The sequence below is a fragment of the Leopardus geoffroyi genome, chromosome C3, assembly GCF_018350155.1.
Source record: "Leopardus geoffroyi isolate Oge1 chromosome C3, O.geoffroyi_Oge1_pat1.0, whole genome shotgun sequence".
In the NCBI taxonomy this organism is placed as follows: Eukaryota; Metazoa; Chordata; class Mammalia; order Carnivora; family Felidae; genus Leopardus; species Leopardus geoffroyi.
This window is the reverse complement of record NC_059338.1, coordinates 125241714-125268799: the sequence shown is the minus strand read 5'-3', so window position 1 is coordinate 125268799 and position 27086 is coordinate 125241714. Positions and strand designations below refer to the sequence as shown.

At 38.2% G+C, this 27086-nt stretch overlaps 1 protein-coding gene and 1 long non-coding RNA gene across 3 annotated transcripts in view; one reads left to right on the top strand and one right to left on the bottom strand.

The window, feature by feature from the left end:
• The window catches only part of MRPS28 (mitochondrial ribosomal protein S28), a 208858-nt gene that overhangs the window by 119470 nt on the left and 62302 nt on the right, over positions 1 to 27086 (bottom strand). The gene's annotated exons all lie outside the window — the stretch shown is intronic.
• On the top strand, positions 4402 to 5109 carry LOC123586006. Its single transcript, XR_006706534.1, has 2 exons — positions 4402 to 4675; positions 4934 to 5109. It is a non-coding gene; the product is annotated as an uncharacterized LOC123586006 (long non-coding RNA).

Sequence of the window (27086 nt, the reverse complement as noted above, 5' to 3'; positions counted from 1 at the left end):
TAATTAATCAATTTAATTAATCAATATGATTAATATTTAAAAACAGAATACCTATGTTGCAAAGGAATAGACTAGTTGGGATTTTAAATTAGTACAACCTTTCTAGAGAGCAATTTGGTAAAATGTTTATACCTGTTCGCCCAGCAATTTTACTTTTAGATTTTATCCAAAACAAGTGAGAAGAGACGGTCATCAAGATGTTTACTACAGCTTTATTAAAAACAATTTAGACACAGCCAAGTATCCAAACAAAGAGGATTTGTTAAATAAATTATGATACATCTCTAGAAGTACTATACAACCAAGAAAAATAAAGTTTAAGAGACTATAACATAAAAATATGTCCTGTACAGTTAGTAAATGAAAATAGCAGGTTAGAAAATATGAGATATGATGGCGATCCACCTTACAGGAAGAGGGAATCAGTACTTGAGGGACTGGGAATAGAAAAATCTCTTACATTTATCATTTTAAGTAGTAATAGGCAATCACAAAATTATAGCTCAGAAAGTTTAATGAAGATACAGCTGCCTGACACTGACTTACATAGCCTGAAAGACCAGGCCATGTGACATGCAGCTCTCAGTTTTAGTGGATGAAACACCAACAGCAGATAACTATTATTTGGGCGTGTGTGTGTGTGTGTGTGTGTGTGTGTGTGTGTGTGTGTGTGTGTGAGATTACTGATTCCATTAGAAATGGAGTAAGTGGAAAATAATGAAGTTTTTTATTCCTTAAATCAAAAAGACAATACAGAGTGTATTTGTACCTTCCATAGTTTGACAGTGCCTCCTTACACTATAAAACTGCATTAGTAAGGAAATCACTTTCTGGTTTTATTTAAAGAAGATGAAAAGGTATTCTCTAATACTTTACGTTTAATATGCTTACTCTCCTCTGACATCTTGCATACGAGCCAGGAAAGTTACAAAGAGGTCTAGGAGTTCTGAAAGCAGGTAAAGTGTGGGCTTGATCCCTTGAGTTATAGTAATCTTTTTCCATGACACCTTTTGTAAACAAGTTTTAAACCACATAGTTGTTTGTGATTCTGCTAACCTATCCATGTATTTCTTTTGGAAAAAATAAAATAATTTGTTTAAAATTGTCAAAAAAAAAAAAAAGTGTTTCCAAAGCAGCTGTTAAATAAATGAGAGAGACAGAGCTGTACTCTATTAAGTGATAACAGTTTACTAAATGGTGTTTAAAAACCATCACCGGAGGGGTGCCTGGGTGGCTCAGATCATGAGGTCATGATCTCACGGTTCATGGGTTCGAGTCCTGCATCAAGCTCTATGCTGACAGCTCAGAGCCTGGAGCCTGCTTCAGATTCTGGCTCTCTCTTTCTCTCTCTCTCAAAAATAAATAAACATTAAAAAAAATTTTAAAACCATCACTGGAAAAGTAATTAAAGTACCTGGTTTGTGATTTGATTTTCTCCTCACTGTATACAAGCAGAGTTCATGTTATATTTTTTAAATATTTTTATTATAGAAGCCAAATAATTCATCTCTTTCTTGTGTTCAGAAGTATACCACCAAATCACGTTAATAAAATTAAAGGTATAATAGCAAACTAGATAAAGGAAGACCTGTCAACAAATAATACAGCTTTTCAGGATGTATAGATTGTTTCTGATTTAGGTACTAAACAAATGTAGTGTGGCGGATGCCTGTCTATCAAGCGAAATGGGAATGCTGTGTTACTAAGACACAGGTGGGGAATACACCACAGAAACATGTCTGCCTTCACTGAACATTGGACTTTTTTAAAATGGAGTTTATTTAACTCCTACTGTTTACATGTTATTTCACTTATTCTCACACAAACAACTGGAAAGGTAATGTTAACCATTCTCCAAGTGAAAAAACTCTGCCAAAGTCATACAGGTAATAAATAGTACAGCTCAGATTCAAACCCTGATCTCTCTGATTCCATTCTGTGCTCTTTTCACTATATTATTGGGTCAAGAGAAGTAAAATGATTGAATGCTAAAATTGTAGGACACATTATGGGTTGCAGTTTTAGCAGTGAATGTTACCAGATTACAAATACTCTACTTGTTGCCAGTGTTTCCTCTCTCCTCAAGTCACTGGCAAAGTCTATTTGTTCAGACAAGTTAGATCCAAATTGTTTCATGTAAAAGAATTGGTAGAATATTGGACATTTTTTTTTTTTTTTGTAACTCTGTCAAAAAAAGTACATTAGACTGTCAAGTTATGACCTAATTGATTTTTTGAGAAGCTAGACTATCAGTTCAGTGACACGAATGGGTTTCGTGTTCAGGGAACTCTGATTGGACCACATATATAAATTTAAAAAAGAAACAAAATTATGTTTATATGCATTTATAAATATTAAGTAAAACCAAACATTTAACATAAAATCTATGAGTGAAGGACTCTTTGGATATGCTGAGCTGGTTGTGGGAGTGGGGATGATGGTGGCGGGGTGTTCTGCTTCGACTCTTAGTTTCTATTGATTTGCACTAGCAATCATAGTTTCAGAGGTACTTCTTGAAAGATCAGGGCGGAGTTTCTCTACGAATTCCTAAGGATGGATTCAGTTACCTCACCTGATGTCACTAATGATTTTCATTCTTTCCTTCAAGATAATTTTGCTCAGACTGAAAAAAAACCCAACATCTTTTGTGGTTACACTATATTCTTACCCATTCGGAAGCAGGACACACACACTCTTTTGACAAAGTTAGGACCTAATTGAGGGACATACTGATTCCCGAAGTATTATCATGACACGGTCATGCAATCAAACATTTTCTCTGTCATCAATCAGCCCATTATTACTTTTTTAATCCTTTGCCTGCATGATGGTTTTATTTTTATTTTACTTTTATTTTTTTTAAACTTTTTTTATGTTTATTCATTTTTGAAAGAGAGAGCACAAGCAGGGGTGGGGTGGAGAGAGAGGGGGCCACAGAATCCGAAGCAGGCTCCAGGCTCTGAGCGGTCAACACAGAGCCCGATGCGGGGCTCAAACTCACGATCCGTGAGATCATGACCTGAGCCGAAGTCGGACGCTCAACCGACTGAGCCACCCAGGCGCCCCATGCATGATGGCTTTAAAGCAGAAAATAACACCTAGTGAGAGTTGCCTATAATACACACACTTACTTGCCCATTTTAGTCATTGTGACCATAACTGCATGTAAAAATTTATTGCGCAAGCAATAAATTACAATATTTTTTAAACGTTTATTTATTTTTGAGGGAGACAGAATGCGAGTGGGGGAAGGGCAGAAAGAGAGGGGTACGCAGAATCCGAAGCAGGCTCCGGGCTCTGAGTTGTTAGCACAGAGCCTGACGTGGGGCTCAAACTCACAAACCGCAAGATCATAACCTGAGCTGAAGTCAAATGCTCAACTGAGCCACCCAAGCACCCCAGTAAGTTACAATTTTTTGTTACAAAAGATCACACGTTTTTTTGGTAATAAAACAAAAATATTAGCCTGGTTTCCATCACCATTAAGGAAGTGTTATTAAATACTCCATTGTGGAAATTCTTTTTAAGGAATGTACCTCTTAGTTTTCTGGTCTCTTTCCATAATGTTATCAATTCCTCCTGCCACCCTGGTACCTGCCTCAATTTCCCACCTGGTTTTTAGAAGTAAACCAATTCTAATCTCCTCTTAGCTGGAAACCAAATAATCTTATTAAGAAATACATGTTAATGAGGGTTGATGAAGCTCTTTATAAGGGCCAGAAACATTGTTTCTTCGTTTTTAGTAAGCACTCGCAGTAGTTGGGAGATGTGTTGAAGGCTGATTTCTGGGCCTCATCCCGATATTCTGATTCTTTACATTTGGAGTGAGATTAATGGATTGCATACTGAGCAGAAATGTCTAGTAAGAAGACACCAGGTTTTAATTCAGAGGTTTTGTGGCCACTGTTTTTAGAATGCCACTTTTTTTTTAGGTTCTTTCCTCTGTTTTGGAGAGCTGTCATTATAGGAGTCTCATTCTAGACAATTTTTAAGGTTTCTCTTATACATTATGCTTTCAACATCAGTCTTGCAGGATGGGTTATATACTACAAATTTTGAAAGAACAACAGTCAAGCGGTTCAGAAGCCCTGCTTTTATTTCACGGCAAAAGAAACTATGCAGCACAGCCTTTTTCTTCAGCATCTCCAAAGGTGCGTGTCGTTTCCCACAGTATCGAATTGCTGGTCTAAGCACACACACATCCTAGGTGATAATTCACTTAGATTTAAACTACTTTTTTCAAAGCCTACTTTTTCAAACAATGCATCATCTACATTTTAAATGCTAGGTGAAATTCTACCACCACTCTCAAAAAAGGGGGACAAGGAGGTGCTTTGTGCTGGACAAAAGCAACGGAGAAAAGCATTGACAGTACAAGCAATCCATAGTACCCTTGGGGTAGAAAGAATTGTTGAAAAGAGTTTTCTCACACATGAAAAGGCAACGAAGCTCACAACATTGATTACATTTCATGATTTTTTGGACCTAGGTATTGAAATACCTGAAAAGAAGCTGTTTGTAAATACGTATGATCCTTTTTTCCTACTAACAGACAAATCAGTGATATAAACCCTTGATAAAAATAAAATTTTAATTTTAAATCAGATTAGTGAGATGCTAGCCCCAACCCTAGAAAAAAATATGTCTTTAAGAAAAATATGTCTTTAAGAAAAAGGTAGTTGTTGGGGCGCCTGGGTGGCGCAGTCGGTTAAGCGTCCGACTTCAGCCAGGTCACGATCTCGCGGTCCGGGAGTTCGAGCCCCGCGTCAGGCTCTGGGCTGACAGCTCGGAGCCTGGAGCCTGTTTCCGATTCTGTGTCTCCCTCTCTCTCTGCACCTCCCCGTTCATGCTCTGTCTCTCTCTGTCCCAAAAATAAATAAACGTTGAAAAAAAAAAAATTAAAAAAAAAAAAAGAAAAAAAAAAAAGAAAAAGGTAGTTGCTTTTTAAATTTAATCATTTAGAGAAATACATGAAAATCCTCAAATCTTCTAGTCCTCTCTCAATCCCAAATGTGGCAGTGTAACATCTTGATCCACTGCTCTCTGTACTCTTCCAGGTCACCAATTAAAAAAAAAAAGATGCTCCAAATAGCACAAAGATGTACCTATTATTCTATTTTCTCTCTATATAACATACTGTGTTTGTCCAAACTTAAAGCCTCCAATGTTCATTTCCAACACTAAACAATTGTTAAGAAACACATCTGTGGAACAAAACCAACTAAATGTAGTATTAAAAATTACATTCATGGGCACCTGGGTGGCTCAGTCAGTTAAGCATCCGACTTCGGCTCAAGTCATGATCTCACAGTTCATGAGTTCAAGCCCCGTGTTGGGCTCTGTGCTGACAGCTCAGAGCCTGGAGCCTGCTTCGGATTCTGTGTCTCCCTCGCTCTCTGCCCCTCCCCCGCTCATGTTCTGTCTCTCTTAAATCACCTGGAGATCTGAGACTCAACTACTGCACACAGCTTCCTACTGAAGTGACAAGGTATCTGAGCACAGTGAACTTGAAATTACAGGGTAAAAATCAGAACATACCTGACTTGCCTGAGGAGGTGCAGGGACTGTATTTTAATCCCACAGGAAGAGGGTAAAGAAATGGCAACAGAGTCCTCACTGACTCCCTGGCCGATCCAAACTGCACTCAAGGAAGTGATACATATAGAAGAAGGGTGTAAATAAATTTCAAGAGATTCACAAGCTGTCATTAGCAGGAATAGGGCTTTATAACTCTGCAGGTAAGCTCAGTTTCAAGAACTGACTCTGTTCAAAGTGAAGACATGACATCTCTGGGACTCTGAAGATGAGTCTGGCTAAATGACCAAGTGCAGGCAACGTCTGCGTCCATCTGGTTCTGTAACACTGGTTCCTCTCATGAAACTTCTATAAACAAAGCTGAGAGGACCAGTCCTGGAAGCCTAAAGTCAGAGCTGTTACAGGGTCAGTGCAGATTTACCCAACAGTTCTAAAGTGTGTTGATGGAGTTCATCAAAACTGATCTCTGGGCAACACGAGACCAGTATTTGTGCACTTTTATCGTTTAAAGTTAATTAAACTGGTCTTGAGATTGCTTTTAAAATACTAAAAAATTAAATAATATTAAAAAGTTTTCTAACAAGCGTTAACTACGGCTAATAGAAGAAAAAACCCTTATATGTTGTCTGCAGATAAAAGGAATTTTGACTGTGTGGCCCATTTTTGAGTAACACAAACAAAACCCGCACAGTTGTATGTACCTGTCCTAAATTACTCAGGAAGAGGAGATTCTGAAGAAAGAAAGAAAGAAAGAAAGAAAGAAAGAAAGAAAGAAAGAAAGAGAAAGAGAGAGAGAAAAAGAGAGACAGAGAGAGAACGCACAAGCCTACCAGAAAATTCAATTAAAACTACTTCAATATCCTTCCATTAATTATCTATATTTTTAGGAGGAATCATTTGAACCAGCCGAGGTCTAAGATTAAAAGACTTCCCCTGCCAATTGTCTTTTTCATACTTCTGTTAAATTTGGTTGCTAATACCAAGTGCTATTTCCCCAGCTGTGAAGCCAGACCAGCAGCTGCCTTAGCAAACCATGCCAACACTACACCAGTACATAACGACAGCTGCCTTGCCTGTCCTTACAGATGAAAGAAGAGTGCTAAAGGCCTAGAAAAATCTCCAGTACTGGCAATGGCTGTGAAGGCAGCTGCTTGCCTGTCATAGTGCTAGAGAGTGTGCTATGTGACAAAAGCTACAAGAGAGGAAGAAAAGAATTTCTACTGATTCTACTAATTTCTACTGATAACACAGATTTCTAAAATGTTTTCATTTATGAGATATTATGTTATTTTTGACAATTTTACTTTTAGATTCCTCAGCATTCTATGCTCGGAAGCAAAACATCACTATTTATAATCACCGTTATGTATGTGCTAATTCCTACTTGAAGTCATAAAGCACCTTGAAGATTTATATCCAAAATTTTAAGAGTTACCAACAGCAACTGATTTTTCTAACATGAGCATTGTTATAAAGCTTCAAAAATCTGAGGATCATACCAGGATACAACAGGATTTGAGGCTTACAATGATTTGGTGGCAACTAACATTTCCAAGAAAGACTGCTTCTGTTTCATTAAAATGGATCTCTTTGCATGTATGGATTAAAAGTCTAAATAAAGTTTATAGGCAGAACTGATACTTATATTTGTCTTTTAGGAAATATTTTTACTTAGAAAAATATTGACTATACTTGATCATGATGTCTGTGTCTTTAATATATTTAAAATACAGTATAGGGGCGCCTGGGTGGCGCAGTCGGTTGAGCGTCCGACTTCAGCCAGGTCACGATCTCGCGGTCCGTGAGTTCGAGCCCCGCGTCGGGCTCTGGGCTGATGGCTCAGAGCCTGGAGCCTGTTTCCGATTCTGTGTCTCCCTCTCTCTCTCAGCCCCTCCCCCGTTCATGCTCTGTCTCTCTGTCCCAAAAATAAATAAACGTTGAAAAAAAAAAATTAATTAAAAAAAAATAATAAAATACAGTATATACATTTCAGAAGGTAGTCAACTATAGTCATAATAAAAATCCATATTCTAGGGGTGGCTACTATAAATGCCTCTCTTGTCTGTATTTCAGCAGACAATTGACCTTTGGCTAATCACTACATTAAATGTTAGAAAAGGGTTCTTTGGCGAAAATAGTGGGCTATAACTAGCATGATGAATATTAAAAATAGGGTCCTATTTCTGAACTAAAGAGTATTTAAGAAATATTGACTGGCTAAATAGTATTTTAACAACTTGCCCCAGCTTTTCATGAAAAAAGCCTTGGAATTCACTGAGGCATGGATACTTTTCCATTACGGATGACACCCTCCTTTAAATTAATACTTCTCGGGGCGCCTGGGTGGCGCAGTCGGTTAAGCGTCCGACTTCAGCCAGGTCACGATCTCGCGGTCCGTGAGTTCGAGCCCCGCGTCGGGCTCTGGGCTGATGGCTCAGAGCCTGGAGCCTGTTTCCGATTCTGTGTCTCCCTCTCTCTCTGACCCTCCCCCGTTCATGTTCTGTCTCTCTCTGTCCCAAAAATAAATAAACATTGAAAAAAAAATTAAAAAAAAAAATTAATACTTCTCTATCCAGCCATAAATGTGGAGGATTCTATTTGCCAGTTGCTGGTATGAATCAGGCAGCATTTTCCTATGGACCTTATGGTCCTATTTCCTTATGGACCCCTTTTCTGCCATGTGTTGGTCAGTCTCTCTGAAGTCTCTCTGAAGACTCAGAGATGGGGTTTTTCCTCAGGTTCCAAAACCTGCCTTGTGCCTGCTTAATATTTAGTTAATAAATCTGTATGTATGTGCCCATACTGGGCAACAGAATTTGTCTGAGATTTGCTTCAGAATTTGTCTGACATTTTGCTAAAAGCTGGGCATGACCACACTGGCTTAGGTCAGTGTGGAATAGTAGTTAAGATATGTATTAAATACTAAAAATAATCCTACTTAAACCCATGATCTTGCCAAATACAAAATTTTCAATCAACATTATGACTATTAATATCAAGGCACATTTATTAATAATATGGTTAGGCTGATCTGCATTGGAACATATGACTTTACACCAAAACGTATAAAGCATAATAAGTTTCACTGAAGCCAGTATGTAATTTTGGAAAGTCCCAGCAACCTGGTCATGTGGAAGGCCATTCAGAGATCTGTTATAGTGTATCATGGAAAAAAATTATACACACACACACACACACACACACACACACGTATGTATATATACATACACATACATATATGTATAGCAAGAGAAAGAGAGAGAGAGAGAGGAGAGAGAGAGACAGAGACAGAGACCAACTAAAGGGATCATAAAGCCTGGCCAATAAGGCAGTATATTTATAAATGAAAGCAAACTAAGAAGAATAAATAGCCCTTAGAAAAAGAAACCTAAGTATATGTATAAGTATAAAACATGGGGGCCATGTTTTAAGACTAAACTTGGTATATAATAGAAAAAGAATATTACGTTTGTGGAAAAAAAAAAGGATGGGCTATTCAATAAATTGTATTGGGAAAACTGGCTACAAATCTGGAAAAAAGAAATTAAATCCCCATACCAAACCATACATAAAAATAAGGTATATAATGGTATAGGGTTTCCTTCTGGGATGATGAAAATGTTTTTGGAACTAGACAGTGGTAAGGGCTGCATAATGTTGTGAATGTATTAAATGCCACTAAATTGTATACTTTGAAATGATTAAAGTGGTAAATTCTATTAATTTTTATTACACTAAGAAAAATAAGTTGCAGATACATTACAAAATGAAATATCAAGCTTTGTATACAGTATATAAAAATAGGGGAAACATCTGTTTGACCTCAGTGTAGGAAAGGCTTTTCCAGATAAGACAGAAAATACTATTAATCCAGGGGCATAACAAAATTACCCTAAAACTCAGTGGCTTCAAAGAACAACAATCATTAATTTCGTTCAAGAATCTGAAATGTGGGCAGGGCTTAGGGACAGCTCATCTCTGCTCCACACCACATCTACTGGAATGGTTTGACTGGGACTGGGAGGATCCATTTCCAGTGCGGCTCACTCACGTAGACGGCAAGTTAGTACTGGTTGTTGGTTGTCTACATATACCTTTCTGCAAGGTTTGGGCTCCCTAACAGGATGATGGCTATATTCTAAAAACATCCTAACAGACAGGAAGTAGAAGCTGCTAGTTTCACATAGCCTCGGCCTCCAAATCTGGCATAATGTCACCTCTGCTATATTCTATTATTCAAGGAATTATGTAGCCCTGATTCAAAGGGAAATACAGACCAACCCCCTTGATGGGAGGAATGTCAAATTTGGGGGCCATGTTTTAAGACTACAATAGCAACTCATAAAAGGAAAAGATGGGCACAATTGACTACAACAAAATTTAAAACCCTTGCGTGACATGTCACCATGAAAAAGGTAAAACAGATTAATTAAAAAGAGGCACTTTTAGGGGCACCTGGGTGGCTCAGTTGGTTAAGCATCCAACTTCGGCTCAGGTCATGATCTCACAGCTCATGAGTTCGAGCCCTGTGTCAGGCTCTGTGCCGACAGCTCAGAGCCTGGAGCCTGCTTTGGAGTCTGTGTCTCCCTCTCTCTCTGTCCCTCCCCCACTTGCATTCTGTCTCTCTCTCTCTCTCTCTTTCTCACTCTCAAAAATAAACATTAAAAAAAATTTTTTAAAGAGGCACTTTGTAACACGCGTAAGAATGAATACACAGAATAAAGAACAATAAATCAGTAAGAAAAAGGTAAACAAACCAAATAGAAAAATCCATGAAGAATATGAACAGTGAATTCATGGGAGAGGAACCTAACTAGACCAAAGATAGATGCAAAAGGTATTCAATATCACTTTATAGTGATTACAAAAAAGCAAATAAAAATGCCTCACATATTAGACTGTCAAAATAAAGTCTAAAAACTTTCCCAAAGTTGGTGAATATGTGAGAAAATGGAAACCACCATTAATTTTGAGTGTAAAATGGAGTAATAACATTAGAGAGCAATTTGGCAGTATCTAATAAACTAGAAAATGTATACACAGTCTTCAACCCAACATTTAAACTTCCAGACAATAATAGGCAATAAATGCATTTGCCCCTGGAGACATGTATAAGAATGCTAATGCTTATAATGTTTATAATAATTAAAAGTGAGAAACCACCTAAAGTTTATCAATAGGGAACAATATAAACAATAATTAGCATACATTTATAGAATGGAATTTATGGTGCAGTTAAAATGAATGAACTAGATGTCAGTGTAGATTCGTAGATTTCAAACACACAATGCTGAGTCAAAATATTACAAAATGATATAAAATTAAACACATATATATAAAATTGATACAGGGAAGCTGAATAAAGTAAACACACCAGAAAAAAACTGGCTGTTCACCAAAGATCTGTGTGCCCTCTTCATAAGTTGTTACTGGAAGTCAAGGATTATATTTCCCAGCACCCTTACATCTAGATAGGGTCATGTGACTTTTCTCACTAATGGAATATGAACAGAAATGAGGCATGTCACATGAAGACCAAGAAATGTAAACAGTGGGAGTACCTTCCACAATCTCTCTTTCCTTTTCCATTAGCTTTTATACATGAACACTGTGACCTTGGATAGTAGAGTGATAAAATGGAAGGAGACTGGGTCTTTATATCCCCACATGGAATGCCAGCTACCAACCAGGAATAGTCACATGGAAGTGATATACGAGTGAGAAACAGTGGTAAGCCATTAGAATTCTGGGATCTATTTCAGTTAGCTTCACCCAACTATATAAAGGTGCGGGGGGAGGGGGGTGTCTTCCTTTTTTTTTTTTTTTTTTTAATCTACTGATAATCTGTTTCTTTGATTAAAAGGAAGTCTGAGTCTTATATCGTGATCTTTGGTCTTTGTATCCTTTTTCTTTTCAGCTTCATTATTTTCCATAATTTTATCTTCTATATCACTGATTTGCTGCTTTGCTTCATCCATCCTTGCCATCATGGCATTCATTCAGGATTGCATCTTGGTTATAGCATTTTTAATTTCAGCCTGATTAGATTTTAGTTCTTTTATATCTGCAGAAAGGGATTCTCTGGTGTCTTCTATGTTTTTCTCAACCCCAGCCAGTACTCTTTATAATTGTCATTGTAAATTCTACTTCAGACATCTTACTTATATCTGTGTTGATTAAATCCTGGCTGTGAGTTCTCTTGCCTGTTCTTTCTTTTGGGTAGTACTAACTTGCCGTCTACGTGAGTGAGCCACAATGGAAATGGATCCTCCCAGTCCCAGTCAAACCATTCCAGCAGATGTGGTGTGGAGCAGAGATGAGCTGTCCCTAATGTCTCATCATTTTGTCCAGAAAGAAAAGAGTAACAGAAGAAATGAAAAGAAAAAAAAAATTAACAAAAAACAAAACAGCTAGATCCTGGATGTGTTTTGGTCTGCTTGTTAAAAGAATAGGAAAGGAAAAGAAAGGAAGGAAAGGAAAGGAAAGGGAAGGGAAGGGAGGGGAGGGGAGGGGAGGGGAGGGGAGGAAAGGAAAAGAGAAAAATGTATATACAAAAAAAAAAAAATAGTAAAAAGTAAAAAAAGGAATTAAGGACATCTGAGTGGCTCAGTAGGTTGAAGCTCAGTAAGTCCAACTCTTGGTTTCGGCTCAGGTCATCATCTCACAGTTTGTGAGTTTGAGCTCCACATCAGGCTCCACACTGATGGTGTGGAGCCTGCTTGGGCAGGCTGACCTCTCAGGTATTGCTCAGGACAAATGTTAACCAATGCTACATAAATAAATCTTTGCCACTAACCATTCTGGAGTTTCCAATGTGAATTCAGAGCATGTGCCCTTGTGAGTTTCACTTTGGGGCTAATAGCCCAAACCACTGTATTTTCTCTAGTCATGGCATCTTACAGTAGATACTATTGATTCCCAATCTATCACCCACTCTTCTCTCTCACCTCCATTTCCTCCTTTCTGACAAAGCTCCATTTTGTTCAGATAGCCACCGTGATATTTTTTCAGGGGTGACTGGTTATAGTCCCAATCCCAAGGAAATCTTAGTGCTAGTTTAATGGGAGTGAGACCAGGGCAATTGTGCAGGGCCTCATTGCACAGAAGGGCCATGTGCCTGGGGCTTAATGCTCTTTGGTCACTGACTTGAAATTCTTAGGAAATTTTTCTTTGCATTTCTCTTCTATAAGTGAAATATGATGGAATAATGGTGTATGCACCCAGGGCTTGGAGACTTGGCTTACATGTGGTCTTGCCTTCTCAGGACAGGTTCTCAGCTGCCCTCTTTCATTCCAAGATAAGTGGGAAAAGCCTGTATTACACCATCACCCTCCACCTATACTGGGGGCCTGAACACATGCATACACTCTGAAGAACCTCAGTGCAAAGGGAGTAGGTGGCCATTCTTGATCCAGGCTGATGGTGCCATGGCATGTTCCACGGGTTAACTGGCAGGAGCCTCTCACCCATCCACAATACAGGTATCTCTGTGCATCTTGGCATACAGGGAGCAATCCCCTGGCGTTGCCCTCCATTGTGGATTGGGGTAATGGGCTCAAGGGAAAAGTAGATTAATTTCCCACCCCTGTCTTGGGCACCACATTTCCAGTTTGCGCTGAAGTCTGCAAATTTTGCAACAAGCCCTAGAAGATAGTGTCCAAATCAGTCATGGTGGTCTCTCCCCCAGTCAAGGATTATTTTATATCTAGGCAAGTGATGAAATTTTGGCCAATAATATATGAAAAAATATCTGCAGGGGAGCCTGTGCAAAAGTTTTCTTAGTCTTGAAAGATACAAATGCCTGCTTTTCTGCATCTGTAAGTTGTCAATTCTGGATGTGATACCAGACATTGTTGCCATTTTGAGCCTGAGTATAAACCAGTATGGGTGGGAGGGCCAGGTTAGACTAAGTGAGTTACGAAGAGGAGGACCTAGGGCTCTTTTCATAACTGAATCACAACTGCCCTACCTCTGGATTCCTTGTTATGTTAGTTAACAAATTCCCTTATTGTTTAAGACAGTTAAGGTGAGGTTTTCTATTAATTGCAACTGAAAGCATTCTAAATGCTGAAAATACCTTGATACATACGATAATGTACTTCTGACAGCAATACAGATTTCAAAGAACCTTGTTTATCAACTTTGGAAAATAACTGCCCATCCGTTTGAGATGTTCTCAGCCTGTCTTTCCCTGAGTGAATTTTATATATTACATGGCCCATACTTTAAAATCAAACCATTCAAAAACACCTCCTTTCAAAACTTGTTAGATTATTTTCAGTAGTTTCTATGATTACAGATAGATACAATTTTATTCTTACAAATTGAGATATCTTATCATGATGGACTTAACATAGAATATGGGAAAGAAAACTACATTTATAGTAAGCCTATTTTCTTTCTCTTCCTACCCTGCCTTCCAGTATCAAGCTCATCATCAATAAGCTACATACTGTATAAATGGAGAACAGAAACAAACATATTTCCACTGGAAACAGAAATGTCACTAAAGTCTACTTGGCAAGAGAATGACATTAAATAATTAGGTTTCATGTAAAGGTACAAATGTTCTTCCTATGGAACATTCTGGTGCCAAGATCCAAATGAGCTGGAGTCTCATCACCACATGGCAAAATAACCATCACAGAAAGTGTACCAACAGAGGCATCCCAGTTCTCACTAGTGGATTTCTTTCTATCTCCTTGCATCAGGGTCCTTGACATGGGGAAGGGTCCTACACCCTCAACAGAATTCCTTATTTCCCATGGGTAGTTTCTCTGCTACAGGAACCAGCTGTTCAATACAATGATTGGGCCTCTCTTGAGAGCTGCCTAGTTCTGTAAAGCAAATTATCTATTCCTGGATTAATAATAAAGAGAAGACTGAATAGTAACAGTTACAATTAGGTACAATTGATAAATCTGTGTTAAGTAAAGCACACCAGCACAGGTCACGGACAAAAATTCATCCGATTTGTGGAGGGGTGGGGATCATCTCTTGCAAAAAACAAAACCGGTTAAAACACATGATTCCAGCTTTCTAAGAGATAACTTTTGGTAGTGAGAAAATTAGTAAACATTCTTCAGAAGCCATGGAGCTGAAGTCAGTGCACTGACTAACAGAGCAGCTGTCAGTGCAAAGGGGGTTCCTGTTATAATCCTGTTCTGACCTCAGACTCAAGCCTGAGAACCTGTCAGAAAGGTGCTCTCACAGTGGAAGACAACAAGCGGCAGCTGCTGGCACTCAGCGGGCTGCAGCCGTTCCTCTCACTTTCAAAAAATACAGTCATGCCACTCTGGTCGTGCATCTCATGATACAAGGGGTGTGTGTAGTTCTCCCCACTGCTGCAGAGGACAGTGAGTTTTCATTCCATTAATATTCCAGTATACTGGAATATATTCATTCCAGTATGCTGTCAAGGGCAGCGGGTCCACCAGAATCTCTCCGGGCGTTGGAGCCGCATCTGTATGTACAGATGCCTACAGTTATGGTCATCGTTACAGCATAGTCAGTAGTAAGAGAACTATCTTTTCCCCAGGAAGTTAAAAATTAATAGTCATTGATCTCATTTACACAACTGAAACAAAAATGACTTTTAAAATTTCTTTTAGGACAACTGCGGAAAGAAATGACATATAAAAGAAATGTTGAGCGAGAGAAGGCACATCATAACTATAAAGATAGAGCTAGAAAGATCGATGCATATAGAGACAGAGATCATCAATTCAGAGAAGCATATAGAGACATGCTGCTATGTGTTCTTCCTTTCCTTGATGGTCATTTGTATAACCATGCTATGCTGAGCAAGATCTCTCCCGTGGCAACATTTCCAATGGTTTCTCTCTGATCCTTCCCTTTTATACTTGGCAGCTGAAGACGGGAAAGACACGATGAAGAATAATGGAATTAATGTGCTTATGAATTCTTCCTGACACAACTACCAAAACCCCTTACAATGCCTGATCTGGAGTGGCTGCTTCATGGGTCTCCTTCCTGGGTTTCACAGCTATCTCCCCACAAGTGGTCATTTCTCTTATCTTATAGGCAACGATGCTATTAAAAATATCTGTGGCTTTACTTGTTCTACACTGATTGGTGCTCCATCTGGTGTGATGGTTAGTTTTATGTGTCAATCTGGCCAGGTTCTAGTACCCTGCTATTTAATCAAACACTAATCTAGGTGTTGCTGTGAAAGTATTTTGTAGAGACTGGGCTAGCCTACAATTTATAACTACCTTCAATAATGATCTAATCGGTTGAAGATCTTTTTATTTTTAAATTTTTTAAAGTTTATTTAATTATTTTGAGAGAGAATGCATGTGTATGAAAGGGAGAGGGGCAGAGGGAGAAAATCCCAAGCAGGATCCCCGCCATCAGCGCGGAGCCTGACATGGTGCTCGATCGCCCGAACCTTGAGATCAAGGCCTGAGCAGAAATCAAGAGTCAGATGCTTAACTGACGGAGCCACCCAGATGCCCCTAATCAGTTGAAGCTCTTAAGAGTAAAACCAGAGGTTTACTGAAGAACTAATTCTGCTTCAAGATCAACTCTGCAACATCAGTTTTCAGCCTGATGACTGCTCTGCATATTATAGACATGCCAGTCTCCACAACTGGGTGGGCCCATTCCTTAAAATAATCTATAGCTATATCCATATCCTCTATTGGCTCCATTTCTCTCGGGAACCCTAACAGAGACAGTAACATCAACTTTTCCATTTTGTGAGTGGAAAACCTAAATTTCCAATCTATGCTGGGTATCCTGTCACCTGATTCCAGGTGCTACAAGGGACTCAAGGGCACACAGACTCCTTGGTCTCACGGGGACTAAGTTCACTACTCTCAGGTTTGATTAAGGTTTGAACCTTTTACGTCTGATTGGTGGCTTTCCTTACTGGGCTACCTCAGCTGGATTTACCCATGGCTGGAGAACTGCAGAGCAAAAGGGCCTTTCCTTTCCCTTTCCCTCCATATGCTTTGCTACATTTGATTCTAATTAAAGCTACAAATAAATATATCATATATATTTTTTATGTCATATATTATTTTTAACTTTACTTACCTATCTTTAACTACACATAGTTCTATACATAATAATATAATATATAATATAATATGTAATATAATATATATAATATACAATAATATAAGTATAATATAATAAAACCCACTGAACTACACAAGTTTAAACTGGTGGGTCCACTTATATGGGGATTTTTTGGATAATATCTTTTCTTTATGAGTTTCTTAATATTTTTTTCTCTAGTTTACTTTATTGTAAGAATACAGTATATAATGCATACAAACATACAAAATATGTGCTGACTGCTTAAGTTATCAGTAAGGTTTCCAGTCAGGGTGGGCTATCAGTAAAGTTTTTGAAATAACAAAAGTTATACACAAATTTAATCTGTGCAGGGGTTGAGGCCCCTAACCCCAGTGCTGTTCAAGAGCCAACTGTATACATTTCTATACTTCAACTTTTTAAAATACACACACATACAGAGTATGTGTACTTTTATTTCCTGAATATATAATAGGAAGACATATGCAGCAAAACCTTGATTATATCAAAAACTTCAAGGATGGTACCCTCTAGTTAACCGAATTTCCTGGGTTACTGGAAATGAATCTACTTTCTTTGTTAGGCATATTTAAACACAGAAAAGAGAAGGGGAAAAGCAAAGAGTAAAATGTTGATTTAAACCGAAATATACTGGGGCGCCTGGGTGGCTTGGTCAGTTAAGTGTCGACTCATGATCTCACAATTCCTGAGTTTGAGCCCAGTGTAGGGCTCTGTGCTAAAAGTGTGGAGCCTGCACAGAATTCTCTACCTCACTCCCACCCTTATCTCCCAACCCCACTTGTGCTCACTCTCTCTCTCAAAATAATAAACTTACAAATTTTTTAAAGAAATATATCAATAATTATATGAAATGTAAAAGGTCTAACTACTCCGTTAAAAGTCAGATTGACAGACTAGATCAACAAAGTCCAAGGAAATGTTGCTAAAAGAGTAATACTATGAACAAATGTAAGACAGAAAGGTTGAAAGTAGAAGCATGGGAAATGATATACCACAGGAACGCTAAAATAAAGTTGATGTAGCATATTAATGAAAGACAAAATAGACTTCAAGGCATGAAGCATTAGTAGAGATAAAAAGAAATGTTTCCTAATGACAAGTAGATCAATTCTACCAGAAAGATAAAAATGCTGTAAAATTTTAGGCACCTAATAATAAACCCTCAAAATATGTAAATCAAAAACTGACACAAACCAACCAAACAGAAATGGGCAAATACACAAACACAAACACAGTAGGATATTGTATCAGTATGTAACATACCAAGCATCAAAAATTAAGTAAGATTTTTTTGACTGTGAGGGGTACATGCAAGTCATGTGAGATAAATTTATTTATATTTTTAATATTTTAAAATTTAAATCCAAGTTAGTTAACATGTATTGTAATAATGGTTTCGGAAGTATAATTTAGTGATTCATCATTTACATATAACACCCAGTGCTCATCCCAACAAGTACCCTCCTTAATGCCCATCACCCATTTAGCCCATCCCCTGACCCAACACCCCTCTAGCAACCCTCAGTTTGTTCTCTGTATTTAAAAGTCTCTTATGCCTCCCTTTCTGTTTTTATCTTATTTTTCCTTCCCTTCTCCCATGTTCATCTGTTTTGTTTCTTAAATTCACACATGAGTGAAATCATATGATATTTGTCTTTCTCTGACAGACTTATTTTGCTTAACATAATACCTTCTCGTTCCATCCACACTGTGACAAATGGTGAGATTTCATTCCTTTTTTTTTTTTTTTTAATGTTTATTTTTGAGAGAGAGAGAGCGAGCATGAAGCAGGGGCTCCAAGCTCCAAACTGTCAGCACAGAGACTGATGTGGGACTCGATCTCACAAACTGTGAGATCATGACCTGAGCCAAAGTCGAATGCTTAACCGACTGAGCCACCCAGGCGCCCCAGATTTCATTCTTTTTGATCGAGTAGTAATTTCCTATTTTTTAGACTGGGTAATGGTTACATACGTGTGTTCACTTTGGGATCATTTGTTAAGCTATATACTTAGAATTGGTATACTTTTCTGTATGTATGATAGATAGTCTTCAACTAAAATGTTCAAAAAAGAATTTAAAAAGATGAACTACCAAACAAAACTAGTAACTACTCTCACCAAGCAGTTTTTCAATTAAAAACCAGCAAGCAGTTGGCACTTAGGGTTCCTCACATGGTTACAGTTAGACAGTGGCTAGGGCTAAAGTCACTTCAAAGGCTTCCTGTGACACAGACATGGCAGGTGATACTGGATGTTGGCTGGGACCTCAGCTGGGGCTGTCACCCAGAATAGCTGTATTTGGCCTCTCTATGCAATCTGGGATTTCTCACAGCCCGGTGGCTAAATTAGAAAAGAGAAAAAGCTGGGCAAAGGCTGTATCACCTTATGACCTGGCCTCTGAAATCATGTCACTCCCTTAGTCACTTCTGCTACATTCTGTTTGTGAAGAGTAAGGCCAATCTATATTCAGAAGAAAGGAAATTAGACTCCACCTATAGATGGGAAGATCATCGCCAAATCTGTGGATATGTTTTAAAATCACCACAGTCTGGGGGCACCTGGGTGGTTCAGTCACTTAAGCGTCCGACTTGGGCTCTGGTCATGATCTCATGGTTCGTGACTTCGAGCCCCACATTGGGCTATGCACTATCAGTGCAGAACCTGCTTGGGATTCTCTCTCTCCCTCTCTCTCTGTCCCTCCCCTGCTTGTGCTTTCTCTCTCTCTGAATAAATCAACTGAAAAAAAATTTTAAATCACCAGTCTGACGCTGCTCACAAATTATTTACATTCCTCTCAGAAGCAAAATGCACTCATTCCCTCCTCTAAGATCTTCACAAAGTCTCATTTACTATGATGGCATCAGACTAAGGTTCAAGGTCCAAGATCTTATCATCTAAATCAAGTCCAGGTGCAGATGAGGTTCTCTGAGTATAGTTCCATGGGAGCACATCCTTTTTACTATTCCTCTTGATATGAAGATCTATAAACTAACAAATCAAATTATATGCCTGCATACATACATATCCAACATACAGTGGTGGGACAGGTATAGGATAACTGTTAGACATTGTTCTAAAAAGGGGGAACATACAGATAGCATATTCTAGTCCACACCAACTCTGAAATTCACCCAATGTTGCCAGTTGCTTGATTAGCACTTAGTCCTACTGTCCAGGAATGAATGAATCTCTAGGGTTTTTCTCTGCCCTGTGGGTTCCTGGTTTCATGCTTTGAATGATGCTTCCTTTTTCATAAAGTGTAGCGTGCATTTGCAGCTGAGTAGCAGTTTTCTCAGCCTGCTACCTCTCCTTAGAAACCCAGGGATCCAAATGCATCTTCGTTTTAGACTGTCTCTGTACCTTTTAGTCAAAACTGGCAGGGTCTTCTCCACTACAATTCTCTTAAAAACTCTTGTGAGTTTTCTATGAGTCATAGTAGGGGCTCACTCCATGATACCAAAGTTAACACCCACAAATCTTGCCAAGATTAGCCCTTCTCTATCTTTAAAACTGCTATGGCGGGACACCTGGGTGCCTTAGTCAGTTAAGCGTCTAACTCCTGATATCGCCTCAAGTCATGATCCCAGGGTTTGTGAGTTTGAGCCCCACATGGTGGGGGGGGGGGGGAGCTTGCAATTCTCTCTCTTCCTCTCTCTCTGCCCTTCCCCCACTTGCACTCTCTCTCTCTCTCTCTCTCCCCTTCCCTCCCAAAATAAATAAACATTTAAAAAAAATTGCTATGGAATTTAAATTGCTATGGAAAAATGTCCTTAAAAATATTAGCCTGGGTGGCTCAGTCAGTTCAGTGTCCGACTTTGGCTCAGGTCATGATCTCACAGTTTGTGAGTTCGAGCCCCGTGTCAGACTCTGTGCTGGCAGCTCAGAGCCTGGAGCCTGCTTCAGATTCTGTGTCTCCCTCTCTCTCTGACCCTCCCCCACTCACACTCTATGTCTCTCTCAAGAATAAATAAACATCAAACAAAATTTTTTTTAAATATTAGCTCTGTTTAATCTCTAATGAAAAAATCTGTGAGGCACACCCATAAGATTTCTTCTAAGATATCTTTTGTTTGTTTGAAAGGGTCTATAATACACCACCTTAAATCATTCTGAGGTCTTGACAAAGGGTTTTACAGTGACATCTTTAATATCATCTTTAGACCATATTTTCCTAATAGCACCCTTGGATTTATCTTTGCCCATAGCCATTTATTTTTATTGTTTTTTTAATTGTTTACTTATTATTTATTTTGAGAGACAGAGGGAAAGAAAGCAGGAAGAAAGAAAGAGAGAATCCCAAACAGGCTCCACACTGTCAGCGCAGAGCCTGATGTGGGGCTTGATCTCTCAAACCCTGAGATCACGACCTGAGCTGAAATCAAGAGTTGGATGCTTAATCACCTGAGCCACCCAGGCACCACTTGCCCATAGCCATTTCTTAATTTCGCAATCATCTACCATCCAGAGAGGCTGAGAATGAGAAAATAAATTTATTTTTGAACCCAGTAAGTCCTGGCTGATTTAGATTTAAAATCTTCTTTTTTAGTTCCTCTTTCTTCTCTCCTCCTTTTATTACAGATAGGTAGAAGAAGCCGGATGGCACTTTTCACCTCTGCCTAGAAATCTCCTGAGCACCTGATCAAGATCATCTGATTCAGTAGTTACGTTTTCTACTTTCCATATTATTGCATGCGATTATGCTGGCAAGCTTTTCTTTAATATATAACAAATATCTCCTTCCCTTCAACTACCAATGACATTTAAGCCTTCTTGATGCCCTTTGGGCTTCTGCTAACATATCAAGGCTGTACAGCTTCTGTCCACTGCCTGGTTACAAAGCCAACACCATATTTTTAGGTTATTTTTGTAGCAGCATTCCACTTCTAGGTACTCAAATCTGCAGCAGTTGTATTGCTTTATATGAAACCACTCTAAACTTAGTGGGTTAGAATAAAAACAATCATATAGTTTATAAACCTATGATTCCAATCAAATTTCAAAACAAAGGTTTTGCTCGAAATATTTGTTCTATGTGTGAAGTTGACATTCCATAGATAAGGATGGCAATTTTTTAGTATTTCTTTTTTTTTTTTTAAGTTATTTTGAGAGAGAGCGCAAGCAAGTCGTGGAGGGGCAGAGAGAGGGAGAGAATTCCAGGCAGGCTCTGCACTGATAGTGAGGGGCTTGAAATCACAAACCATGAGATCATGACCTGAGCCAAAGTTGGACACTTAACCAACTTTAACCAACTAAGCCCCCCCCCCCAGGTGCCTCAATTTTTTAGTACTTCTTAGTTATCACTGGACATTATTAAAAATACACTTCTGAAACCTAAGAATAGCTAACATTTACTGAGTGCTACTAAACCTTTCAGCCTCTGATTTTCCAAAGGCAAGACACAGAGGACCAACGCTGATGGAATGGGGCTCGAGTTCCAGGTTTCGGTCCTGGTTTTACCTCAGATTATCTCACTTTGGGCAAAGTTCACTGGCCCTTAGTATCCTCATTTAAAAAATAAAAGGCTCAGGGTGCCTGGGTGGCTCAGTTGGTTAAGCTTCCCACTTCAGCTCAGGTCATAATCTCCCATTTCGTGAGTTCAAGCCCCACATCGGGCTTTGTGCTGACAGCTGGGAGCCTGGAGCCTGCTTCTCATTCTGTGTCTCCCTCTCTCTCTCCCCCTCCCCTACTCATGCTTCTGTCTCTGTCTCAAAAATAAATAAAACATTAAAAATAAATAAATAAATGAATAAATAAATAAAAGGCTATACCAAATACTACGTAATTTCTGCACTTACACTGGGTGATTATAAATAATTAAATAATAAATAAACAGGTCTTAGAGCTGTTCCTTAATGAATTTAGCAAAGTCTATAAGGTCCTTGGTGATAGAGCCTATCTGCCTTCCTGGGGCAGCTCCCCTCCTACCGCAGCTCCACTCACATGAACCCCGAGCTCAGATGTGACCTTGACCACCTGCAATTCTTGAATGGTCTGGGTTCTTGGTTTTCACCTGGCCCCTATTCCTTAGCATAAGCTATTCCATCTCTCTACCTAGAGGGCCCTTTCTCTCTGGCACATTCTCTTTTCCCTTCAACTTAGACCAGAGTCCTCTTCTCAACGAATCTCAAAGAAACATCTTGAGGTAGAGCACAGCACTTTCTTTCCCCACCTCCCAAACCCTAGTCGGCTATAAAAGGATAGCCATATCTTTACGACATCAAGTATGACACTGCCACACTTTGTGGCACGCTTTGCTTTTGTCTGCCCATTCTACTAATGGTGAACCCTGGAGGGCAGGAACTATACTTGAGTCATCTCTGCATCTTTAACATCTCAACAGTATCTGGTGTACATGAGAAAATCAAAAATACTTGCTAAATAAATACATTTTAACCTTCTTAATAATGTAGCTCAAGAAGCCACAAAGTCTTTTAAACAGTCAACTTTCAGAACTATCCAGATTAACGCTTTTATATTGTGGGTACTATTACAAGCTATTAAAATCAAGCTAGGCTAACGGTTTAGTTCACACATGACATATTTACTACTGTCAAGTAGGGTACACTTTGGGAGAGGTTATACATTTTTAGGTTCTTTTTAGAGCAGCAGTCCACTTCAGGTACTAAAATCTATGCCAGTCATCTATTATCTATGTAAGAAACCACTCCAAAACTTAGCAGCTTAAAGCAAAAACAAGCATATAGTTTACAAATCTATGATCCTAATCAAATTTCAGAATGAAGGTTTATAAGCAAAGAATATTAATAATTTAAAAAATTATTAATTGAAAATATTTCCCATTAAATAAAAGTTTTTTTAAACAGCTTTGAGATATAATTAACATATCATAAAATATACTCATTTGAAATATATAATTCAGTGATTTCTAGCATATTCAGAGTTATACCATATTACCACAATCTAATTTTAGACCATTTCATCACCCCAAAGAGAAACCCTGTACCCATTAACAGTCTCACCCCATTCCCCTCTTTGCTGGCTCGTAGCAATGGCAAATCCATGTTCAGTCTCTATGAATTTGCCTATTCTGGATTTATTCTATTGCTTATTCTGGATCTATTTCATTCAGTCACATAAATGAAACCATTTAATGTACAGCTTTTGAAGACTGGCTTCTTTCACCTAGCATGATGTTCTCAGGGTTCAGCCACGCTGTATTACAACTTCTTTGTCTTTTGCAATGTTTTCAAAAGTAAGAGCTAGAAGAGAAGCACGTTATCATCACTTTTGAAAATCTCTCCCAGTTAGCATAATATGAAAAGAGATCCCTGAGTGAAGGAGAAAATGTTGAGATTCAGAGGAACTCAAGAGCCGTTTTAATAATTTTTAAAAACTGGACCACTTTCAGGGTGGCTGACTGGCTCAGTTGGTAGAACGTGCGACTCTTGATCTCGGGGGTGTGAGTTCAAGCCCCACCTTTGGTGTAGAGATTACTTAAAAATAAAATCTTAGGGGCGCCTGGGTGGCGCAGTCGGTTGAGCGTCCGACTTCAGCCAGGTCACGATCTCGCGGTCCGTGAGTTCGAGCCCCGCGTCAGGCTCTGGGCTGATGGCTCAGAGCCTGGAGCCTGTTTCCGATTCTGTGTCTCCCTCTCTCTCTGCCCCTCCCCCGTTCATGCTCTGTCTCTCTCTGTCCCCAAAATAAATAAACGTTGAAAAAAAAAAATTTAAAAAAAAAAATAAAAAAATCTTAAAAAACAAAGCAAAACAAACAAAAACCTGGACCACTTTCTTACCATATGCAAAAATAAACCCAGAACAGATTAAAGACCTAAATGTAAGAACTGAAACCATAAAATTTCTAAAAAACAAAACAAAACAAAACAAAACAAAAAAAACAACACAGGAAGTAAACTCATGGACAGCAGCTTCAGGTGTATTTTTATCTCCCCAGGAGAGGGAAATAAAAGCAAAAATAATGAATTGGGACTAGGGCAAACTAAAGATTTTTGCATAGCAAAGGAAATCATCAGCAAAACAAAAAGGCATCCTAATGACAGGAAAAGATATTTGCAAATGATCTATCTGACAAGGGGTTAATATCCAAATTATATAAAGAACTAATACAACTCAACACCAAAAAGCATATAATCTGATTAAAAATGGGCAGAGGACCTGGATAAACATTTTTGTAAAGAAGACATACAGATGGCCAACAAAGAGATGAAAAGATGTTCAACATCACAATTCATCAGGGAAATGCAAATCCAAAACCACAATGAGATATCACCTCACACCAGTCAGAACGGATAGTACCAAAGACAAGAAGTAACAGGTGTTGACAAGGATGAGGGGAAAAGGCAACCCTTGTGCACAGTTGGTAAAAATGTAAACTGGTGCAGCTACTACAGAAAACAGCATGGAGATTCCTTTAAAACTAAAAAGAGAAGTACCATACAATCCAGTAATTCCACTTCTGGGTATTTACCTAAAGACAACAGAAACACTAATTCAAAAAGATATATACACCCCTATGTTTATTGCAGCATTATTGACAATAGCCAAGATATGGAAGCAACTTAAGTGTCCAGTGGTAAATGAATGGCTACAGAAGATGTGGTAGACAGGCACAGTGGAATATTAGCCACGAGAAGGAATGAGACCTTGCCCCTTGTTAACAACATGGATAAACACAGGGGTATTGTGCTAAGTGAAGTAAGTCAGACAAAGAAAGGCAAATATCAAATAATTTCACTTATGTGTAGAATATAAAAGTAAAACAAACAAACAACAACAACAAAATAGAAACAGACTCATAAATACAGAGACGTGATAGTTGCTAGAGGGGAGGTGGGTGGGGAGATGTGTGAAATGGGTGAAGGGGTTTAAGAGGTACAAATTTCCAGTTATAAAATAAGTAAGTCATGGGGATAAAAAGTACAGCACAGGGAACATGGTCAATAATACCGCAATAACTTTGTATGGCAACAGATGGTGATTAAACATGACGAGCATTTTGCAATGTACACACTGGTCAAATCACTGTTGTACATCCGACTAATTGTATATCAACAATACTTCAATAAAAATTTAAAAATTTTAATAAAAATAGAAAGTTTGTATTGCTAACTAATTTTACTTGTTACACCAAACAGTTTTTTAAAGACATTTACTGAGAAAGAATCACTAATTGACTTTGTTGAGTTTGTCTTGAATGAAGAAAGAGAGGCTGGAGACTTTGCTGATGAGCATATTAACAACACAAACTGATTTAGAGAATGACAGGTGACCTGTTACTCTATCTACTCTGTGCACACAGCTAAAATAATAACACACGTGATGTGTTATCTATACCACAGACACTGGATCCTGCTAGCATAAAGAATCAGGTGAATTCTTCTTAGATCTTATAAGAAACGTTTCAAATTTAACCCCCAGGGGTATACCAAAACTAGTTTGGATTTTCTCAGCTCACTTGATTCAAGCAAATGACACGACTAAAGTTAATAACAGTTCACTATGAGTCTTAATACCAACACTGCCTTCAGCAGAAACATGGGGTTACGATCTAGTTTGGGAGGCTATGTGAGTTACGGAAATAATACAAGGTTGTCTACAAATGAGTACCAAAAGAAATGTGTGGGATGAACAATGGCAGTATGCATTTTAATGACTGCAGCTACAAAACCGACTTTAAAATGAAATTCTTTTCTGTTTTCACATGTGAGCATATAAAACATCAGAATGTACAGGATTGTGTTCTCTTAATGCAACAAAGCTTACTGAACTAAGAACATTCTATTGTTAATCTGACTTTAATTGTGGCAGTAAATCTGCTCCAAAATACTGTTATTAATTTTCTTATGGTAGTAAAATAGCACCATATTAAGTAATCCTTCAAAACACAGGTCATAGGCTAAGTGTTGGAAATATTTGTTATACAAAGGCTATAAAACATGAAAAAAAATTTCTTTTTCTCAGGGAGATATTCCACCTATTTTTAAGAGTCTGGGAAAATTGGCTTTTCTAATTAAAAAGACTCTAATGAAGCTTTTTCTAAGAACTCCAAGACTTTAAGTTATATTTTTGTTGCATATACATAGTTTTTTAAAGTTGGATTTCATCCCGAGAGATTAAATAGTACAACTCTAAATAAATGGGACAGACGGAGGTTTCTAATACAAGATGGTTTCCTCTATCTGAAATAATTTTATCCAGAAAATTTTCCTGGCAGATAGAAATTCAAGCACATTTAGAGTATGGGTTTTGGTATAAAAGAAAGGTTACTATAGAAGCTTTATTCCTGAAACCTTGAGTTATGAATGATCCAAGTAAGAAATCAATGTACTTTACCCAGTAAGACAAGTAGAAAATATTGAATTACAGTCCTTGACCTTTTTTGGATTTGTATACTTCACAAAACTAGTGTATAATATGTTTTCAAAAATAAGTATTCGTAATATTTTATTTCAAAGGCTCATAATCTTATGACCAATATTCCTTT